The following is a 22,183-nucleotide window of genomic DNA, read 5'->3' as shown; positions in this document are numbered from 1 at the left end:
CTGTTGATGATGACAGAGAGGTGATGCAGGGTGCACAGGCTCTGAGCTTTTACGGGCCGGGGGTGGGGATGGGCACTGACTAGCTCAGGGGAGTGTGCGTAGGGAGCTCACAAGCATACCCCACCATACCCACAAAGCCTTTAATTTGAGCAAAATTCATATGCTTGGACAGCCTGATTTAAAAGTCCTTTCCATGTTTAAAATATATGTGACATTGAAATTTCCAGGTCTACAAAGAACCATTTCTAAGAATTCAATAGACTGAGACAAATTGGTCGGTAAATTGGTAGCATAAAATATACAGATTGAGCATATGGGACAACAACATTTCATTATGATGCACTGGATGGAATAAAAATTTCTGTTTACTTAATTACATCTACCTTAATTTTTTATATTTTGTGAATTGATAGACCCATTACTCTGTGGTCTATAAAGACTAGTTCATCTATTAAAATCTGATCTAAAAATTCTTGCTTGAAACGCTCTCCCTGAGACTTAAGAAATGCATATTTAATTTAATCATTCAGGTTTATTTGAATTGTGTTCTCTAGATGTGCATACAGAATGTAATTCAAAACACAGCCAAAATGAAACTGTACTAATGTGCAAAGTTAGAGACCCTTCCCATGTCACCCAATTAAAACCTTCATTACAAAGCCTTCCCACTCAAGCAATCCAGCACAGGAAAATCTAGAAAAAAAAAAAGATAACTGAAATTATTTAAATGGCTCAATTTGGATTTATTCCAGGGTGTACCATTAAGATGACTCCAAAACATCTTTTAAAATATTGTTCCTTACATCATTGAAGTTATAATTGCCCAGAGCAATTTGCTCAGATAATTGAATTGGAGAACAAATATCATCTTAAATGGCCTTTCTTATCTCAGACAAAAGATAGGTCTGACTTTAATTGCTATGTGCAATGCTATGTTAAATTAATGGCAACTCAGAAGTTGAAAGATGGTATTAAATTCCATCAAGTGCTCTTGCTACAATAGTGGAGAAGTTCACCCATCTTTAATTTAAGATGGCTGTTGGGCCAAATCCTCAGCTGGTATAAGTGATCATAGCTCCATGAAGCCCAACAACATATAGCAGATGAGAGTCCAACAGTAATACATCTAATATTTCATTTAAAAAGGCTGAGTTACTTTGGGTCCCCCCCCCGCCAAATTCCGGATATTCAGGAGAAATTACTGGAATATTAAGTCCATTAGCAAACGAATACAACTGCATGTAAAGACCACTATAAATCAGCAGGTTTGTACATAATATTTAGAAATGATTTGCTTTAAATATGTCAGTCCCCATTTGGCAAAACAATTACCTGATCCCAAGCTACGTATTGTATGCTTAATACTCACTTGAATCTATGGTAGTTACATGAGCTAAATGTATCCAAGCCTCAGGCATTTCAGGCCCCCTCTACACAGGCAGATCAATGCACAAGGGGATCTAATGCACGGTTCACACAATTGTGTCTTCACCAGACCATGCATGCAAGGCAGGAGGTGCAACTGTGGGACTGCACGCTAGATTAGATCCTATCACACCTGATCCCAGGCTCCCCCTGCACCAGCAAGGAGCAAGCTTTCATGGCTGGGAGTCCCCTTAGCTGGGAGATACTGGTGTGGTGTGTGAATTTGCTGTGGGGCATGAATACCCTGGTGCAGGTTCATGTACCCCTGGGGCTGGGAGATTGCTGCAGCAACAATCTGCCTACCCCAGGGGCTTCATGCACCCCTGGGGCTGGGGGATTGTAGCCGCACCCTGCGGCTGGTAGGACAAAAACTGGGTCCCAGCACTGGGAGGCATGCTGTGGGGACCCAGCATCTGCAGCTGTGGGACTTGGGTCCCAGCTGCTCTGGGGTGTTGACAGGACCCAGAGTCCACAGCTGCTGGGGCTGTGAGTCCCCAGCAGTTGCAGGACTAACAGCCCTGGTTCTCAAGGTGCACTCCACAGCTAGGAGCCTACAGCTAAGGGCTTTCAGCCACAGGGGAGATCCTGCTAAACATGCAAATTAACCAGCTATAAAGTAAGTACACATTTTTGAGGACTAACTGTATAGCTGGTTTTTGGTGTGATAACTGCTTTGCACATATAGCTGGTCTCAAGGTAGTTGTACAATTAACCAGTTAATTACAGGATACCTGTAAGGTGTAAAGGGGCCTCAAAGACTTAGCAAATATCATTTGTCAGTACTTCCATTATCATTAACTCAAATGTTATTACTACTACCACACTTCCCCAACACTCAATGCAATGTAAGATTCTCATCCTATGGTTTTTTATTTTTATGGGGTAGCATTAAAGGTCAATTTAAACCTAAAATCTGTCCAACTTCAGTTTGATTTGTTTGGTTTTTGTATCTCAGGCAGTAGCATAACCGGAGAGGGATGAGAGGGGCACTCACCCTGGATGCTGACTTAGAGGGGGCATAAGAATTGTACCCATCCCCACCCACACCCTGGGAGCTTTGGCTATGGCAGGCATAGCCCACTGTTGCCCAGCCATAGAAGCAAGGCAGCCCTTCACTCTCTAGCATGCACCAGGCTCACAGCATGGGTTCCCTGGGGCTGTCCCTAGTGCCTTGCTCGTTTTCCCACACCCCTCTAGGAAATGCAACAAAAACCCTGGGGAAGGACGCTGTTCAGTTCAATCCCTCTCCCACGTACACTATAGGACGCAGGGCTGCCTGGCTTCTATGGCTGGACAGTGCTGGGCTACACCACAGCAAAGATTCCTTTGGGGGTGGGGGGGTGGCAAGGACATTCTGGTGCTCCTGCTGAGATGGCTTCTCAGATGCAGCAACATAGGTAAATGCTATTATAGCCTCAGGAGCTGCCGCTGAGTGCAGACAGCACCAGGGAAGGTAAACCTCTTTGCCCCACACCCTCCTGTTCTGACTAGGGCACCGCAGAAGTTTGCTATGCCTCTGTTGACAGGTGTAACACTGAAGCAAAAGTCCTTTGAAATGCTTCAAAGGGTGAGAGGACAGATGCACTTGCCCTTTGAAATGTTTCAAAACTAGCTGCTGAGGAAACACTAAGTTCTTCCAAGTTTCTTCTATGTCTGTGCTGTCTATGGAGCTTGACAGACTCTTGCTGAGTCCTCTAGCATCCTACTGCATTCTTCTCCCTCTCCCCAGCCATGGAGGTGAACACAGCTATTCCTACTCTCCAGCATCCAGTCTCCACACCTTTTTGGGTCTGTTCTCCCAGGCTAGGGAGAGATATTCAAAAAGCTGGAGCCTGAATTTATTCAATCTTTGCAGGTTAGTCTACCTTGCAAAGATTGAACCAATTTGCAACTGAATAGACATTCACTTTTGATTTCAGAAATGCAGACACATGCCTGCAGTGGCTCAGGCTAGAATTTGGGGGCGCTACAGCAGCCCTCCCCTCCCTTTGGCAGGAGACACTTTTTCTCCTGCTCAGGCAGTTGGGGGGGTTGGCCAGAGCCAGCTGGCGTGACCCTGCTATCTGCGTAGGGCTGGGGCTGCAGCTGCACCTGGGGCTGCAGAGCTGGGTTGAGCTGAGCCGCCCTGCTGGTACTGCTAAGCAGATGTGGAGGGGGCAAACGGGGTTGGGCCACAGGGGCTGGGTCCTTCCCAGCATGCTGCAGCTTGGGCTGGGGCCACGAGGGCTGCACAAGGGCTGTGCAGCCAGATTGCTCCCAGCTCCCCTCGCCCAAGTCGGGCAGGGCTGTCATGGAGGCCCTTCTCAGAGGCTGCAGCTCTGTGACAGCCCAACCTAGGAGGCACTGGTGGGTCCCAAGCCTGGCAGCCATCCATCTCAGCCACTGCCACGCCCCACTGCTCTGTGTAGGACCCAGTGGCTCTGGCTGCATCACAACCTGCAGGCTGGCCAGGGTTGGGCAGGCTGTTCTGTCCTCCTCGCCTCCAGCTGTCACAGCCAGTGCTGTTGCCATGGCCCCTACCTCTGCCCTTGCTGCACCATGCCACACCACTCTGGGTGGGCAGATGGGAAGCTTCAGTCCAGTGGCTTCTGCCCAGGGCATGGAGCTCTAGCTCCAGCTCTGGCTGCCTTCCATCCCCTCCAGCTGCTCCTGTGGGTGGGTGCAGTGGTTGGAAGGCAGCCAGAGATGGAGATGGAGCTCCATGCCCTGAGCAGAAGATGCCGGGCTGAAGCTTCCCATCTGCCCACCCAGAGCAGCATGGTGGGGCAGAGGTAGGGGACAGGGATGGCAGCAGCAGTGGCCACAGCAGCGGCAACTGGAGGTGAGGGGGGCAGAACAGCCCACCTGGCCCCAGATGGGCTGAGGGCCCATTGATACCTCTGAGCTGCCTAGGCAGCCCATTACTCTGCCAGCCCCCACCACCGGGTTAGGCTGTCACAGAGCCACAGCCCCTGGGAAGGGTCCTTCCCAGCCAAGGCTCCATGGCAGCCCCGCCTGGCCTGGGTGCAGGGAGCCAGGAGCAATCTGCCCGCACAGCCTCTGCAGCCCCAGGCTGCTAGGAAGGGCCCGGCTCCCATGGACTGGCCCAGGCTGGCCCCTCCACACCCACTCAGCAGCACCTGCAGGTCAGCTCAGCCTCACAGTCCCAGAAGCTGGCAAGGCAGGTGGATGGCAGAGCCATGCCAGCTGGCCACACTCCCTCCCCTGCTACAGGAGAGGGGAGGGGAGAAATGGCTCACAGGGGCTGCTTCACCCTGGTAAAGTGGACCAAGGCTGCTGGTGGGATAGAGGAGAGAGAGGAGATTAAATCCCCCTCCTACTCCCTGTTTGCTTCAGGCTATGGAAGGGGTGTGGGGGGGGGGGAGGAGGTGCTGCTACATCCTGGCCAGGCAGACCCTGGGGGTGGTCACCCAGTGGGAGAGGGAAGGGAGGGGGGGAATAAGTCTCTCATGGGGCCATGCCAACCAGTGTCTGGCCATGCCCTGGGTAGAGAGCGGAGGGGTAGGGCCAGCTCTGCTGTCTGGAGAAGACAGCACAGCACAGGCCAGCCCAGGGCTGCAGAGCATGCTGGGAAGCTCTGGTTTAACTTAAACCAAGAAGGGGTCTAGGACAGAATTTGCATAAACTGGTTTGACCCAAGTCAGTTAAGTCCAATACATTCAACCACGTTTATCTTAAACAGGTTTGGCTACTTTGAAACTGGTTTATGTGAATTGAACTTGTGTTTGCTTACAGGTTTAAACCACTTTCCGAACACTTAAACCAGTTTATGAGTAACTTCTGTCCCTAGCCCGGGTTGCGGGGGGGGGGGGGGGGGGGGGGGAAGAGGAGTGATCTCCTGGTTCCAACACAAGACCTCCTGTATCATGGTTTTGGGAACTCCTGGTTCTGAAGGGGAGCACAGTATGGGGAAATGGAGCCATAGGACCCAGAACCCTCTTGTTATGGCCTGGGCTCAGAGCATACCACTTCATGTAGCCAAAGTGATTTTGAGGTGCTCAAGCTGCGGGGGTGTGAGGGTAGTACACTGCAGGACTGCATCTCTGTCCACAGTAAAGCACTTCATTTTTCAAATGCTTCAAAGTGCAGCTGCATTTGTAGTGCTTCAGATGTTACATCTGACCATACCCTCCTTCTCTCTTTCTTCTCCTGGAACTACCACTATTATTTTCTTGTTGACTTAGACAAACCATGCTGGAAGTCTACATTTAAGCAACATTCACTGAGATTTACATTATAATTGAAAAGACAAGGAAAGTTCTGCCTGAGATCTTACTTGTGGGCTAGATTATGTAAACTCGAATTAAAGGGCAGAGCGCCTAGTATCACCAAGAGTACTTCCATTGCTTTTGATAAAGATTTCAATACCACTAAGTATCTTATGTAAATTGGAGGACATGACTTCATGATTAGGTGTGGAGTGCACCATTTATTTCAGATAGCCTCTTATTCACACCAAGAATATACTGGCAATGCTGGTTACCAAGCAAACAAAAGTTAATGGTGAATCCATCCTAAATTATCTCCCTAGACTCAGGTCTTTAATTTGTGATGGCTTTCACTGGCTTCAAATCTGTTGACAGTTTTGGTTATATCCTAATATTATATGGTTGTTATTAAAACTATTATTTGCGAAGTAGGAGAAATGTAGTAGTTAAATGATAAATGTGTTTAGGACAGCTGGACTGTCTTGATCTAATTTTGATTTATCCTGATTTAATCTTGTAAATATTTAAAGATGTTAGATGCTCTCTATGCTAAGTAACTATAGATTGAGAAGCCATACACCTTCATGAGAAGGGATGTTCACCTCAGAGGGGTGTGCACTCCTTGATCTGTGTGCACAATATCCAATGGCAACAGGCAGAGCTGCATGTGGACTGAGGCCACTCTATACCTCCAAGCCTCAAAGAAAAAAGAAAATATAAAATATGTCATGTGATCTTTGCTAATTCTCTATTAAAATTAAAGCTCACTGTCGCTAGAATTTTAATGATCTAAATGCAAAAATCTATCAGTTAAAATATGGTATTAAAACCTTATTCAATGGATGCATCTGGCCCATGATGCTCCCTATGGGTTCAGAAACTTTGTGGCAGGGGCATGATGGCCATTAATACATCTACTCTGCCTGCCAAATCCCCAAACCCCAATACCTGTACAGCAGGTTGGAGTCAAGCCAAGTTCCCTTCCCCAACTGCTCTGGGCCATACCTCCTTCCCTTCCATTTGGCCTACACCCTTCCCCCCGTACAGTCACGTTGGCATTAGCCTTCCCCCCACACCCCTCCACATGGCCAGATGCTGCCCACCATGGCTGCCTGGGTACCAGATTGGGAACATGAGCTGGATCCAGCCCACAGACAGATTGGACACTGCCAATTCAGCCCACTGGGGTCAAAGGTTGGCACCACTGCATTAGAGACATCTTTCCTCATGTTTCATAGTAGTATCCTACTAAAATTGAACTCTATTGATAGTGCAGAATTCTCTATTGCACAGTCTTTTTTTTTTTTTTTTTTTACCATGTTCACGTTCCATGGATTTCTTTATTGACATACAGTTTGTCTTTATATTTTACAAGTATTTCATTTTGATTTGGTATAACCCTTTTATTTCTACTACTTGTACTTCAGTGATATTGGCCTGGATACATTTCAAACATGATCAGTTTATGCTGCTTTGCTGATTGCTATGCATGTGATCATTCCAGGCATATGGAAACTCTCCTTTTCTTTGATTACTCATATTTACACTACACGCTTTAATATAAAAGTAATGGGAAAAATAGAGAGGCTTAACAATTGAATTCAGATGTATATGTATCCATTTTTTTAAATTTCTATCAAAGGTATCATCATCTTCATTATTATCATTCTTAGAAGAGTTTTGCCATACTGTATGCTATTAGGTATGACGTGCTTTTTTTGGCTTTTTCTCTCTCCCATTTTCTCTTACAGCTGAGTTCATTTTTATAATATTACACTGTGTATTTTAGAATTCATTCATTAGAGCCTTGATGGCATAGTATCTATTCTGATTCAAGCTTATTAAGAAGTTTTGCCAAATGATCTTTAAAATTTTGCTCAGACTAGACAGAACATTAGGTTGTGAGTCACACCTCAAATCACTGTCACTATTTTAGCTTAGACTAGGTTACTCGTATTACTTGGATTCAACTACCCACATTGGAGGAGAAATGTTATTCAACAGCCGACTCCTTAGCTTACTACACTGAAATGGAGGGCCATAGAGAGTCAGCTGGGACAAAGATGGCTCTGCAGAATTAGGTACATTTCAGTACTGTGTGCAAGGTTAAAGACTTCATCCATAATTGAATCATGAATGGCTCTAAGTATATTAGCCACTGACCACATTAATCATCATGAACTAAAGAGTAGTTTCTCTATGTGCTATGCGATGGATTACTCAGAAAAGGCCAGATGATAATAGTGTAAGTTAAGTTAATATTGGTTACTCTAAACAAAACAGCTTCTCACTTACACATGTGATAGCAAAATCTCTGTGCATGTGTGTGAAAAAGTAGAGGCAATGCTCCTTTTTTTTTTGATATTTAGTCAGTGACAGTCTGTGTCAGCAGATACAGGGAAGAAGGCACAGGCTGCAGTACCATATGTTCCTGTGCTGTATATGGAAAAGGGATTAAACAAATATCCTCTCACTTGGATTCCTCTGTACCTCATACCTGTCTGGGTATGGGCCATTCAGCACCACTTCAAACCAAATCGATCCAGAAATGAGGTTTGCATTAAATAAGGTACTGATTCCATGAGTAGCTAGGCTCAAGTAGCCTCAACACCTTGAGGAGGAAACGAGGAGATTGTATTAGACTGCCCTGTCTTATGTCATGGGCTGCCTTTCCAAATCCCTGTGAATTTATATGGAACCTAATCTTCTGCTTCTGTATAGGTAAAGTGAATTTCATCCTTCTGAAGGGGCTGAAATACTTCAAGATCTTGCAAACACAAAGTACTGAACCAACAGGCCATCACATCCTGAATGTCACTAGTAAAGACCCTGGTATTTTTATTTTTTTTTCATTTGTAAAATGTTAATTGTAGAGGTTTCTGTTTGAGTGATAGATGCATTGAGCTCATATTGCTTTTCATGTGATGCATAAGAGGGCTAGCCGTGGTGTGGATCTAGTCACCAAAACTCAAATGCTTTCACATGTCTTGCTTGCATAACGGCAGACATTCAATGTGACAACTGTGGAAATATGAGACCCAATTAAGTGCATTGATTGAGCTTCTGTATCCTGAACATGGTACAAGCAATAAACACTCTAGTCCCTGGCCTTTCTCTCCAGATGTTAAACAATTATAAAGTGAATAATGATCAAAGAGAGACTAATTCTCTTTGCAAGGGAACCACTCTGACTAACACACTAATTGAATGGATACGTTACAAGCCGAAATGCTTACAAAGTTCATTTTACACTTTACAAGCACATTTAAATTTTCAATTGTAATGGAGAAAATATGTTATAAAAAGATGTATGAAAAAGTGCACGAAGTTCTCTCTCTAACTTAATCTTTGCAAGGGTTCCGATTCACTTTAAATGGATTTTTAGGGTTTCTAGCCTCCTATTATCTGCTACAGTAATAACTTGCTTTAGAGAGTTCAATATCATGGCAAAACTATTACATGGTGTTAATGGTTAACAAAAGAGCAGATGTGCACAGCAAGTCCTTCATTTAGAGAGATGCCATTTTATTTTATTAGAAATTGATTTTTAAAACTGTTCCATTATTAATTTCCCTAAGCAGGAAAAGCTTCAGTAGCTGGTTGAGACAGACTTAAGGAGAATCTGGAGAGATTTTTAAAAGATTTTTTTTTAAATTATGGGAGGGAAAACATAATACTTATTCTTATCCTTATCATCTTAAAGCAGAATTTCAAAAACCTTAAAAGAAAAATATATCCTTCCAGATATTCAACTTGATTATGTACTTTTTTTAACCTAGGCTATGTATTCATTACCATCCACAGAGGTTCTAATAATGTATAAAGATAATTCATTATCCCAAAGTACCACCACCACTGGGACTTTTTTCCTAAAGCACTTCATAACGTACTATGTCCCTTTATCAAGTGTGTAAACTGAGGTAAAGAAAATTGAAAAATGTGTGCTGTCATGATGAACCAAGGGTAATAGGGGAAGAGAACTCAGATGACCAAAACCCCAAACTCAGACTGCAAAGATCCTAAAGAAACTAAAGAACACACTTAAATCTAAATACCTAGGAACTTCACTACCATAAGTTGGACCAACCAGCTAAGGCAATGCAATGAGATTTGGAAGACTTTACTTCTATTCTTGACTCTATAGTAGACAAGTCACTTCATTTTTTGTCACAGATTTTCCATCTGAAGAAGTGGAGGTGATGATACCAATTCCTCCTTTGTAAAATGCATTATCCTGTTTAAAAGCCAGCTCTTATTATTGATTTAGACTACAACCAATAGCAATATCACTCACGGACATATGTAAATATTACTATGAGATAGGAAAGGCGAACAACAATGGGTCACAATGGGTTAATGACATTTCTCTCTATATCATACACTACAGACTAGGCAATTGCATGTTGCCAGTCAGTGGTGGCAGTGCCAATCCCTCAATTTGAAGATTAAATCTACCGTGGCTCATCTCATTGGCGGGTCTTGAGCCTACTTAAGGAGGGTGTGTGTGTGTGTGGGGGGAGGGAGGGGCTTTCTCTGGGGGGAGCTGTTGCTGCATTCCCTCCGCCATAGCCAGCTAACTATATTGGAAGGGCTTTGACTGCAGTGCAGCTTAGGCTCTGCCACCCCCACCATGGCCAGAGCTAATAAGGACCAGAACTCTGGCAATTGGGGGCTGGGGGAGGGAGGGGAGGGCAGGAGGGATTGGCTAAGAACAGAAGTTACATTTAAACTGGTTTATGTCATCAGAAATGAGTTTAAACCTGTAACAGAACAGAACTTCAGCACACATAAACCACTTTCAAAATGGCTGAAACTGGTTTAAGGTAAACCTGGCTGAATGCAATATCACACTTAACTGATTTGGGTCAAACCAGCTTATGAAACTTCTGTCCCAGACCCCTTTCTGGTTCAAGTTAAATCACAGTCCCCCAGTTATAGGAGAGCATTGGTCACACTTGAAGATAAGCTACAGATATAGGTGGACCTACACAGGCTAGCAAGTTGGGCGGATCAGAGTCTGATGAGTTCAAAGTCAAGAAATGTAAAGTGGTCCACCCTGGGATGAGCAACCCCAAAACACCTACAGGCTTGGCGGCACCAAACTGACTGCCAGCAGTGCGATGTTATAGCCAGTATGGCAAATAATACTCTAGCATGCATGAATCAATGCATCTCTGGTGAAACCAAGGAGGTGATTCTTCCGGTCTACTCAGTGCTGGTGAGACCGCAGCTGGAGTACTGCATCAAGTTCTGGGCACCGCACTTCAACAAGGATGTGCACAAGCTTGAGAGAGTTCAAAGAAGAGCCACCCACATGATCAGTCTTACATGGTAAGCCATATGAAAAAAGGCTGATGGATCTGCGACTCTTCAGCATGAAGAAAAAAAGCCTGAGAGGAGACCTGGTAGCAGCATACTGCTACACTAGGGGAGTACATCAAGGGCTCGGTGAGCAACTGTTCACCAGGGCACCCAAGTGGGAAAACCAGGAGTAATGGCCACAAACTCCTGGAAGACCGATTCGGGCTCAACATTAGGAAAAACTTTTTCACAGTCAGGGTGTCCAGACTGTAGAATAAGCTCCCTCCAGAGGTGGTGCACTTACCCTGGAAAGCTTCAAGCGGAGACTGGACGGTCAACTTGCTGGGGTCAGTTGTTCCCCAATTATCTTTCCTACTTAGTGCAGGGGGCTGGACCCAAGGATCTTCCAAGGTCCCTTCCGGCCTTACAATCTATGAATCCCAGCATACTTTCCAGCCCTGGGCTAGGCTGGGCTGTCTGCTCCAGCAGAGAAGGATTTTGGGGGGCAGAGGGAGGGTAAGGACTGCCTGCCCCACCCCCAGCAAAGCCCAGCTGGGATCTGGGGCCAGGGAGGGGAGAGTTAACTCCCCCTTTCCCCAGGTACGGAGCTGTCCTGCTAAAGTTCCTGCTGACTATGACTCTGGACTACAAATCCCAGAGGTACCTGGAAGCAGGAAGAGGAAATGATGAGCAACCCTCAAGAGTCCTGATGATATGATTCTGGACTGCAAATTCCAGAGACCTCAGGGGCAACAGGAAAAGGAAAGGAAAACACGGCCCATGCTGGCTACATGCCAGAGAGCCATGCTCTATTGCCCACTTTGGCCTGAGTCACTGCAGGCATGTGGTTGCAAAAATGAAATGTCTGTTCACTTGTTATTCAGTTTACTCTCTGCATTTTAGACTAACCTGCAAAGACTGAACTGATTCAGTCTTGGACTTTTTGACTGTCTGTCCTTAGCCCTTAAGTCCAGTGTGGCAAAGTGGCTTTTTCCCCACCAACTCAGGGTGGCAGGAAATCAAGTCCCTTATTAGATCTTGTCTTAAACATATGTACAGCTGGAGGAAACTGTAGAAGTTGTTTGGGTCAAGCCACCCAAACTTTTCTGAATATGTCTAGCTAAGACATACTACCTTCTTGTGGACTTTGTGAGTACTGAATAGGCTGCAAAAAGTGAGAGGGGGGAATGATACAGAATGTGATTTCATCCATTATAATCTTGATATATTTATGTAATGAAATCAATTCACTGAAACCTGAAACTCTTTGGACCCTCAAGAATACCATTCCAGGCTTTTTGTAGTATCACACTCTGGTAAACCACATTTAATATGATATCCTGAGGGAGTTCATTCAGTTTTGTTGTCTATGTTGTGATGCATGGCTAATCATTCATCAGAACTGAGTGTGCTTTTAATCTAGTCTTTTCTCAGCCAGACTGTGCAGCCAATCTTTTTAAATAACATCATCTTGTACCATGAACACAAACACTTCCATATCATATTTAAGTGCAGAGAAATCTCTCCCGCTGGTTAGTTTGACTGTAGTCCAAAACAGAAGGCTGTCACTATTACAAATCTTATCATTAGAGTAACAACATAAACAAAAAGAGAGGTGAGGCAATGATTAATAAGGCATTCAGCAAAGGCAATACAAAGACAAAGTAGTTTTTAAGGCTGTTTAATTAGTAATTACTAAAGAGGCAATAATGTGCTTCCAATAGTAGGATTATAATGAACCATTGATTTACAATTATAATCCCGACTGCATTCTATAATTAAGAAGGATTTCAAGATTAGAAGGGGAAACGGCTGAATCACACCTACAGTTCTGTGTAGCTTGCCAAGAATTCAATAGTTAATTGTTCTTTTGGGCAGTTGCTTTTTACAGCCTAGAAGTAAAATTAGATAGTGGGATAAATGTCTCACAAAATGTAAATCGGTGAGTATCTGTCATAATTGTATCAAATTATCTTAATGGAATTAATTTATTTCAGTGCAACAAACTTATCCTTGGCTCTCCCATTCACTACAAATTAAATCTGAAACCATATGTTTGGAATTAGGTTTGCTTATGTGCATCTTTCTGCCTTCACAGACCCCACTGAAATAAGTGAAGTATAAGTAAGTGCATGGCTCAGCCTACACATTGCCGATTGCAGGACTGAAACTCATATCAGAAGAAATATAGAATTTGAAAACTGAAAAAAAAAATAGTTTTGGACCAAACTAGAGTTAATTTCTTTGTTAATTTCACATGAAACAGAAATTTCAGACCAACGTGCATTTTGAAAATACTATGAGATATCATATGCACTGCTTAAATAGCATCTATTATTTAGCAATGAAACTAGCAATAATGCCAAGTTTACACAGAATCTCTTAGGCTATTGCCACAGAGTCAGGACTTGGAGCCTGAAAGTACTGGGATGAGCTTCCAATGTCCATGGTTTTGGGGCAGTCCATATGGCAAGGCTGCACCAGGCTGGAGACCCTTGGGCTTCCAGAATCCTGGGCCAACTGGCTTCCAGGGCTCTTAATTTCCTAATACTGGCACTTCAGTAGGGAGCTTTTCAGACCTTAGAGCTCTGGCTCTGACAATTTTTTGGGTGTTGGGAGTTTTCAGGGTCCATCAGTCGATACTGCATTTTCATTCCTATTTCAAAGTTCCCGCCCTCATTACAGACACTGGGTTACTGGACAGAAGTAAGCCACCACCACCACTTTCACCCTGGTAGTTTTGTAAATCTTTATGTCCTTTCATGTCATGCCTGCTCAAGCTGATTGACTTCTATGATGACATGACTGGCTCTGTGGATATGGGGACAGCAGCAGATGTGATGCATCTCAACTTTAGCAAAGCTTTTGTTATGGTTGCCCACAACATTCCTGCAAGTAAGCTAAGGAAATATGGGTTGAATGAATGGACTGTAAGGTGGACAGAGAAATGGCTTGGTCATCAGACACAGAGGGTAGTAATCAATGACTCAATGTCTAGCTGGCAGTCAATATCAAGTGGAGTGCCCCAGAGGGTCAGTCCTGGGGCCAGTTTTGTTCAATATCTTCATCAATAACCAAGAAGATGGCATAGAGTACACCTTCAGCAAGTTGGCAGATGACACCAAGATAGGTAGATACACTGGAGGCTAGGGATAGGATTCAGAGACCTCCACAAATTGGAGGACTAGACCAAAATAAATCTAATGAGGCTTAATATGGAGAAATGCAAAGTCCTACACTTAGGATGGAACAATCCCATTCGTTGACGTAGACTGGGGACCAACTAATTAACCAGCAGCTCTGCAGAGAAGGACTTGGGGGTTACGGTGGACAGTAAGCTGAATCTGAGCCAGTGGTGCGCCCTTGTTGCAAAGAAGGATAATGGCATACTGGGCTGCATTAGTAAGAGTTTTGCCAGCAGATTGAGAGAAGTGATTATTCCCCTCTATTCAGAACTGATGAGGCCACATCTGGAGTACTGTGATCAGTTTTGGGCCCCCCACTACAGAAAGTATGTGGACAAATTGGAAAGTGTCCATAGCTATAAGAGTCTTCTATTTAATACTACACTATTGCCAAGGGATATTGTGTATATTAGGCTTACGAGGCCACGTCTGTGAGCAAGAATGGCTTTGATAAGGATAGATTTGTAACCACAAGGCTGAGAAACAGAAAATTGCCAAAGAAAAATGTCACTTAAAATGTTTTTGGCCATCTGATTTTAATGGCCTGGAACTTTTGATAGTCAACATTGTTAACTTCACATATTTCAGCTACTGTTATAATTATTCTCCCATGTCACAAAATTTAGAAGAGTCACTTTAGAAAAAATATTTAACAAATTACATGACAATCTCTGGAGTTTGGTATATTTTATCTTAACATAGCATCTTTCTACATTTCTAGTGTGTTACAATTAGACATGTCTTTAGTCACTGGTGAAATATCAACCATGGCTTACAGCAACCATTTCAGTCATAAGGCATCAGTAGAGATTGTAGAAGAGTCTGGCTTCATTAGATCAAGTTCCAGCACACTGCAATGAGCACCTTCTGCAGTGATTTTTTTCCCCATTTCCTTCATAGTTGGGTGAAGAGTGGAAGAGCAAGAACAGGAAAGAGGGTGGAATCTTGTTTGTCCTCAACCAATGTACCGGCTAATACACTGTTACTCATTTCAGCTGCTTGCAGATGTTAAAAAAACAAAACAAACAAATGGCATTTTACTTTAAACCTGCCACATTCCTGTGCCGAGCCCAGTGCATGCCCAGTGGAGGCAATGTGTTAGTTGCACCCAACTTGTCCAACATCTGTATAGATCAAGTGCTTTAGTGGGGCCTTTATGGCACTTTAATTTAATAGCTGATTGAATCAACTTTAGATGAAAGCGGCACAAAGTCCCACTGAAGCACCTGTTCTATACAGATGCTGTGGAGCCAGACTGAAAATATGCATTCCTGCTTCTGGTAAAGTGTATTTTGGGGGTTTTATTTTTTAAATGTCTGCAAGCAGCCTTCATTATTATTTCTCCTTTGGAGTGGAGAGTGGGAGAAGTTTGAAGCAGATTTAACTCCCTCTTTCTTCATTGTTGCAGATTATGATTGAAAATATCTAGCCCTTAAATGTGAAGCTTTGAATATACCCCTCCTGCTGGAGATCAGGATCCCTTCTTTGCTGTCTCAGCCCTGAAAAAATCCTTTATAATCCTCACTCTTCTCTGAGTAGTTGTCTGTACATATGCTACTAGTAGAGCCTCTCAAGCAATATCAAATTTAAAGGAAATGGGTACTGAGGTCTCATTTGAATACTGACTGAAGTACTGAACATTTTCCAAGGACAGCATCTGTTCCAGAAGCCTGACCTCTAGTATAATGCTTAGTGAACACACATGGCAAAGACTAAGTGGCAGCTCCGTAATTTGCAGAAGAGGCTGTTTTAGTAGCTCACAGTCTGGTAGCACGAGTTTTAATTTATACTAACAGTGTTTTATGGCAATCTGAAATCCACTTTGATCATCTTTGAGGGAGCAATGCTTCATCCTTAACTTTTTTGATAGGCAATTAAGGGCTATGAAGATAATTTGAAACATTTAATGCTGCGTATATATAATTAAGTTATTTATCCCTATTTGATGGGGAAAGTATTCTTTCTAGCTTATCATCTTACACTTTGGAAGCAGGAATGAAGAACAAAAACAGAAAAACACTTGTAAAAAGCTCAGTCTGATGAATTTATTAACGTGACGTTCTGACGCACTTTGGAAGAAAACCAGGCTGCTGCTCCTAAGGCCTGAGTCTGGAATCCTGATTGTGAGAAGAAGGCGCTATCACAATCAAATATAGGGAGCTGTATCCTTCTTGAGCTCCCTTAGCTCTCAGGCAATCAATGATACAAGTGGCTATGCATGTACTAGAGGCTTGGGCAGATGTTCTGTTTCTCCAGGGAGAATCCCTGCTTGCTCTGGAGAAGCCACGAGCGTACAGAAGTTCATCATTTTTCTCCTAGAGTTAAAGCAGCCAGTTGGGGAGAAAAATCATGCGGGAACCACCTGAGCGAAGTGGCTTCTCAGGGAATCTCTCTCAGGAGACATAACTTGTGTATAGGCAGCAGATACAGAGCCAACCTCTGCAATCCCAGCATGCTTTGCTTTTTTCTCTTTCCCCCCTCTGACATGGGGAGGCAGAGTATGCGTCAGTCTCTCATATTTTCTAGGATAAGGAATGTGGTGGACACTGATCCCTTCTTGAACCTTCCTGTGGAACAGAAAAATTTGCATTTTCTGTTTCTCTCATAGCAAAAAGATCGATATTTGAGTGTCCCTGAATTTTAAAAATGTTGTTTACGACAGAGTATTTCATCAACCAAGATGAAAAAAAGGAAAGAAAAAGTCTTCCCAATTAACCTATTTCAGCATTCATGATGTGTGCCTGCAATACAGTTTTGATGTTAAATATACCACTTGGACCGCTGCATCGCTTCTTTGACTAGGAGAGATGATCTTGCACTTCACTGCATTTTTACATAAAATATTGTGGTCATACTGTCATGATTAGAACATTTTTTCCACAACATAGAGACAGGAATGCTGGACAGAATAAAATATATTGCTTGAAGATTTATTATATTTATGTGAAAGCAAGATTCCCAGTCTCTGCAAACCTTGAGTCCAATAGTAGGAGTTTTGACAGGGCTCAGAGGTAATTAGTTAGTGATGGTGAAAGAAGAGTGAAGTAGTAAACTCTGCAAACATTATCAGGGTGTAGCCACCTGAACAGAGATAAGACATGTTGAGGAATGTTAATTTTCAAATCGACTCAATGAATCACTGACCTGAATATTGACTTCAATCAATGTTGAAAGCTAAGTACAGCAAAAGCTGTGTTAACTGGCACTTTATTAGCCGGAAAACTTGATTAACCAGCATCCAAGGGGTGTGGCAAAAGTGAAACTGGAAGTACCACTTCTGGGTTTCACTGCCGTCGCAAGCAGAGTTCTTGCTTTTCTTTGGCCCACGGCCCAGGGCAGAGCAGCCCATGCAGGGCAGCCAGCCTGCATGGGCCCCCCCTCCCTGTCCCCTGGCACACTGATGCTGGGGAGTGCACCAGATGGTGCACATTTGATTAACCAGCATCCCCCATTGCCAGGGGATACTGGATAACAGAGCTTTTACTGTATATGCAGTCAGGCATGAAGGCATAGGATGTTATTTGATCTAGAACAGTGGTGCTAGATCCTAGCCTGCAGGCCAGATCCAACTTATGGAGTTGTGTCATCTGATTTGAGGGCACCTTGGATCCAAAATCTGGTGGTGGGGGAGCAGTGTTAATTGCTGCCTCCCTGCTGCCAAATTTCTGGACCCACGGCGTGTCCTGCAGACTGGATAATGCGGCACTGCCACTGCATCCAGAGTCACTCCATCTGGTTGCCTAGGGGCGAGCCAGCATGTGGCTAGATCCAGTACATAGGCTGAAACCTGTGAACTAATCCCACATGCTAACCTTGAGTGGGATCCAGCCTGTGGACCAAAGCCACACTGATCATTTGGCCCACAGTCAGAAGGTTGGACACCACCAACCCAGAAGTATGACAAGACTACACCAGGGCAGGAGAACTGTGTTGTTAAACTGATAAGTTGCTTCATGGTTTCAAATGGGCATTGTCAAAGGCAAGCCACTTCACTGACACAGCCCATTCATGCACCTGTGAATTCCATGTCACAATGCCCTGAGCCTAATATTTCTTGTTGCTTATTCTTAAACTGGGATTTAATTTCAATTTGAGGACACACTTTAAATGTTCTCCCTCATTTAATGCAGAGAAGAGCCTGACATCAACTAATCAATGTAAAAATGGGTTTCCTTTTTGAGGAAACACTGAAACCCCAGGTATGGGGTTTGATCATACTTTAGGGCTAATGCAACTGTAAAGAACAGGGCAGGGCAGGACTTTATATCAAGAATGTTGTGAGACTATGGTAAATTGGAGGTATTATCAATGAATAGGTATCCTGAACATGGTGAGTTCAAAACCACTGTAGGATATGCAACAGAAAGTTATTAATTTGTGACATTATCATTCTGAATATTTTGTTTCTGAAGGAAGGGTCGGCTTAAAGATTCCTCTCTGACTCCTCTTCTTTTGGAATAATACAAAAGGAAGCATGAAACTTCCCTGAAAAAAAAGAAAGGACCTCTGTTTTGGCTCCAAAGTTTAATATTTAAATCGCCTGCTGCAGAAAACTGCTCTGAGCAGCTGGGATCCTTGAATAGAGAGGGGAAGGAGCCTGGCGTGCAGGGAAAGCATACACAAAACGGAAAAGGTCCAGATGCAACTGGACTGTAGGGGATGTTCTTCCAGGCTTCTAATAACTATTTGATCTAACAACTGTTTACCACAAAGAAAGAAAGCAGTCCAAGAAAAAGAACTGTACAGTCCGTTCCATCTCTGAACATAGGCTGCAGCTGAGGGACAGTCGGTCTGTATTCCTACCCTGACCGTTTCAAATTGGGGAAGCACAAAGGCACCTGTGGGAGTTGGGGCTGTCCCAATGGGCAGAGGGGTTATTAATCTATTTTATACACCATTGAAGATGCAACAGCCGTGCCTAGACAACTGCGGCCATGCGGTATGTGGGTGGCAGAAGGGCCACATGCCACACATTCAGGTGTTTCTCATGCTACTACCTTGCAGCTGGGGGCAGAGGGGGGTTGACCTCAGGAGATCCTGGGGTCAAAATAGCAGCACAGAAAAAAAGCAAGGCAGTGCAATGGCTGCAGCACATGCTGCCCAAAACCGGAGCCTGGCCCACTGAAGCCATGCTCCGCCTGCCGGCCAGGCTCCAAGCTGCAGGAACGCCACAGCTGAAGCATCCCTGGACCCCAGGACCCCAGGCCAGGCTACTGGGGCCAGCAGAGTTACTGGCCCTAGCTTCCTCTATCCCACCCAGGTTAACCTGCCATGCACCAGAGGGTGCATAGCACGGGCATTCCCCAGGGACAAGCAGCAGCAGCCCAAGATGTGCCTCTGCTTCTCGTCTCTGGGGAACCAAATATACACTCATTTGAACACAGCCAAGGTGTTACAAAAAAAAGGTGAATAAATGAATAATGAGCACAAATGCAAGCAAGCAAACAAGCAAACAATAAAAAGAAAAAAACGGAACAAATTTCAAAATGGCCATGTGCTTGTCAATTTAAACTCCAGATGTACAACTGTAAGGTCTATGCCAGAATGTACTTTCGAATGCTAGTGGTATGTATGGAAGTTCGGTACTTGTCCAATTATAGACGTATCAAAGAGTTATGTTCTGCACATGTTTGTGGAAATTAGAACAAGAACACTTGCATTTGCTTTATTGCTATACAAAGCTAGGTATATGTCTTGGGAGGAAGTTGACTCTCAGTTATCAGTGTTTCCTTAACTACTCTCTGGACAAAATACTAAGGCATGAGTGATATCACTGCCAATGGCTATGCAAGTCCCATTTCAGTGCCTCTCTGAAGTGATGGATTTTTGTTGTCAAACATATTTGGGGAACCTCTGCTTCTCTGTCAGCTCTAGGAAACTCTTGTTGCCTATAAACCTGATGTACCATGCACTGGTGGATCGTGTATATCTGCCTCTTGCTCTCATTTGCCTCTGTACAAGTACTCATTTCTAAAAGACTGTTTCTGGCCTTAATAATAGCCCTTTTCTACCTTTTGCAATATTTTTTGCATATGTTCACCATGGATTTTCATAAGCATGGGGTGAAACGTTAGCCCCACTGAAGTCAATGACAATATTGCAGATGGTTTGAATAGGGTCAGAAATTCATGCAGGGACATTCTTTTCTCAACTGTTCTATGATTTTCCTGACATGACAAACTTTCTGTGTGAAGAATAGTTGTGTAGAAGTTCTGAGGAATTATTTTGGGAGCCTATAATGGCAGTTAGGTGGAATATGGACACAAATTCTTTTCTGCATCTATCTCTGGTCTCCAGTTAAAAAAATGGAGTAATGCAATTCTATAAAATAAGGATGAGGATGAACATATTAAAGAATACGAGGCACTTGGGTACTATGGCAATAGGGCTACTTACGTTCTCAAACACTGAATTCAAATGAAAGTAACTGCTGAAAATGTATTTTCTATTATACATAAACATGAAAATGCATTTACCAACATTTACCACCAAAAGGAAGAGCCACTACAGTTAGATTCCTATATTGGAATGCAATGCAGTGCATTGGGAAAAAAAGTAGCAACTGGTAGTGAAAGGTGCCTTTTTCATGGCAGCCACAAGATACAGTACTGCTGCATTATAGACAAACTGCTATAAGCAACACTGTAAAGGGGGCAGGGGGAACTTTGTCATTATTATTTACCTGCTGCATCTTACTGTACTTTTCATCAACATGAAGCATAGCAAATCAAACAGAATTAAACTGCTATAAAACATCTATTCTTGCATACTAGCCTGAAGCAGTTTCACTGCCAGTGCAAGCAATTTTGCTAATGATAAAGCAATAGTATTAAGACATTATTCACTGCCCTCAGAAATACCAGCCATCTTCCATTAACAAAAGAGGAAACACCTCAATATGTTTCCTTAACCAACTGCTAGTATATGAAACACAAGATAATGTAAACAATCTTGATTCTGCCATTCATAAAAGCATGTTTAAATGAGTAGACAACAATACTAACAAAAAAGCAGTGGTGTAGAGAATATGCCTAGCACAAAACAAACCTTTCTATTGCATTCTATATGGAATATATTAATTTGGTCTACTGCTGACCTAAAGCCATTAAAACATGCATCTATTTAAATGAATTACTGTGATTCAGTAATGGGGCTGTTTGATCGATCCTACAAATGCAACTTGAAATAACTCAATTTTTACTAATACATTTTAGCAATCTAATAATTGTTAGAGATCCTGAGGCTTGCAAGAAGTAAACACACTAACGTGCAGTTATGATTTTTTTCCCAGTATTCAAGTTCCTGATTCAAGTATTCTGGAGATTAGTAAAATACAAAGTTCATCAAAGCTAGTGTTTAATTTAAGTACTACTTTGCAGTTCTCTGCTGTCACTCAAAGACAATGTGATAAGCAATAGGGCTATGTGAAGCTTTGGTCCCCGGTTCGATTCGGCGGAGCTTCAACCCGATTCAATGGCCAGATCTCTGAATCCAAATCAAATCAGGAGACCCTTTAATCTCTTCAAATCGAATTGGAACCCTCCAAATTGATTTGGAGAGAGTTGACGATTCGGATAGAGACACAGCTTTAAATGTTTTTTCTACACACCTCAAAGTACCAGGTAGCTCATGAATGCTGAGATAGTGGGACAGATGGAGTGTCCCACAGGAGCGCGGGGGGACTCCCCAGTGTGCTTGGCAGCAGACCCGAAGTGGACCAGAAGCACTTCCAGTCCATTTCCGGGTCTGCCAGGAAGCATGCAGGGGGCAGCCTCTCCCACCGCGCCCTCTGACTTGGCGACTAGTGCCTTCTGGGTCTGGTGGGGCACCCTCAGTCTCCCCGTGGCTGATTGCTGAGCCAAGGGAGGCATGGGGGGATCCTTGTGCATCTCAGCAGTGGACCTGGAAATGGACCAGAAATACTGCTGGTCTACTTCTTGGTTTATCGCCGAGCATGCAGGCCTCCTCCCCCCCCGTGGGATGCTCCATCTGCCCCAGCATCGCAGTGTTCACAAGCCGTGCCTGCTATCACGAGGTATGTGGAAAAAATATTTAAAGCTGTGT

At 43.7% G+C, this 22,183-nt stretch overlaps 1 protein-coding gene across 5 annotated transcripts in view; it reads right to left on the bottom strand.

Annotated features, from left to right (window-relative positions):
• Positions 1–22,183, bottom strand: part of CACNA2D1 (calcium voltage-gated channel auxiliary subunit alpha2delta 1) — a 669,683-nt gene that overhangs the window by 169,614 nt on the left and 477,886 nt on the right. The window lies entirely within an intron of this gene.

This window comes from Alligator mississippiensis, chromosome 4 (genome assembly GCF_030867095.1).
Source record: "Alligator mississippiensis isolate rAllMis1 chromosome 4, rAllMis1, whole genome shotgun sequence".
NCBI classification, from domain to species: Eukaryota; Metazoa; Chordata; order Crocodylia; family Alligatoridae; genus Alligator; species Alligator mississippiensis.
The sequence above is the reverse complement of the archived record's forward strand: the minus strand, read 5'-3'. Positions and strand labels throughout refer to the sequence as shown.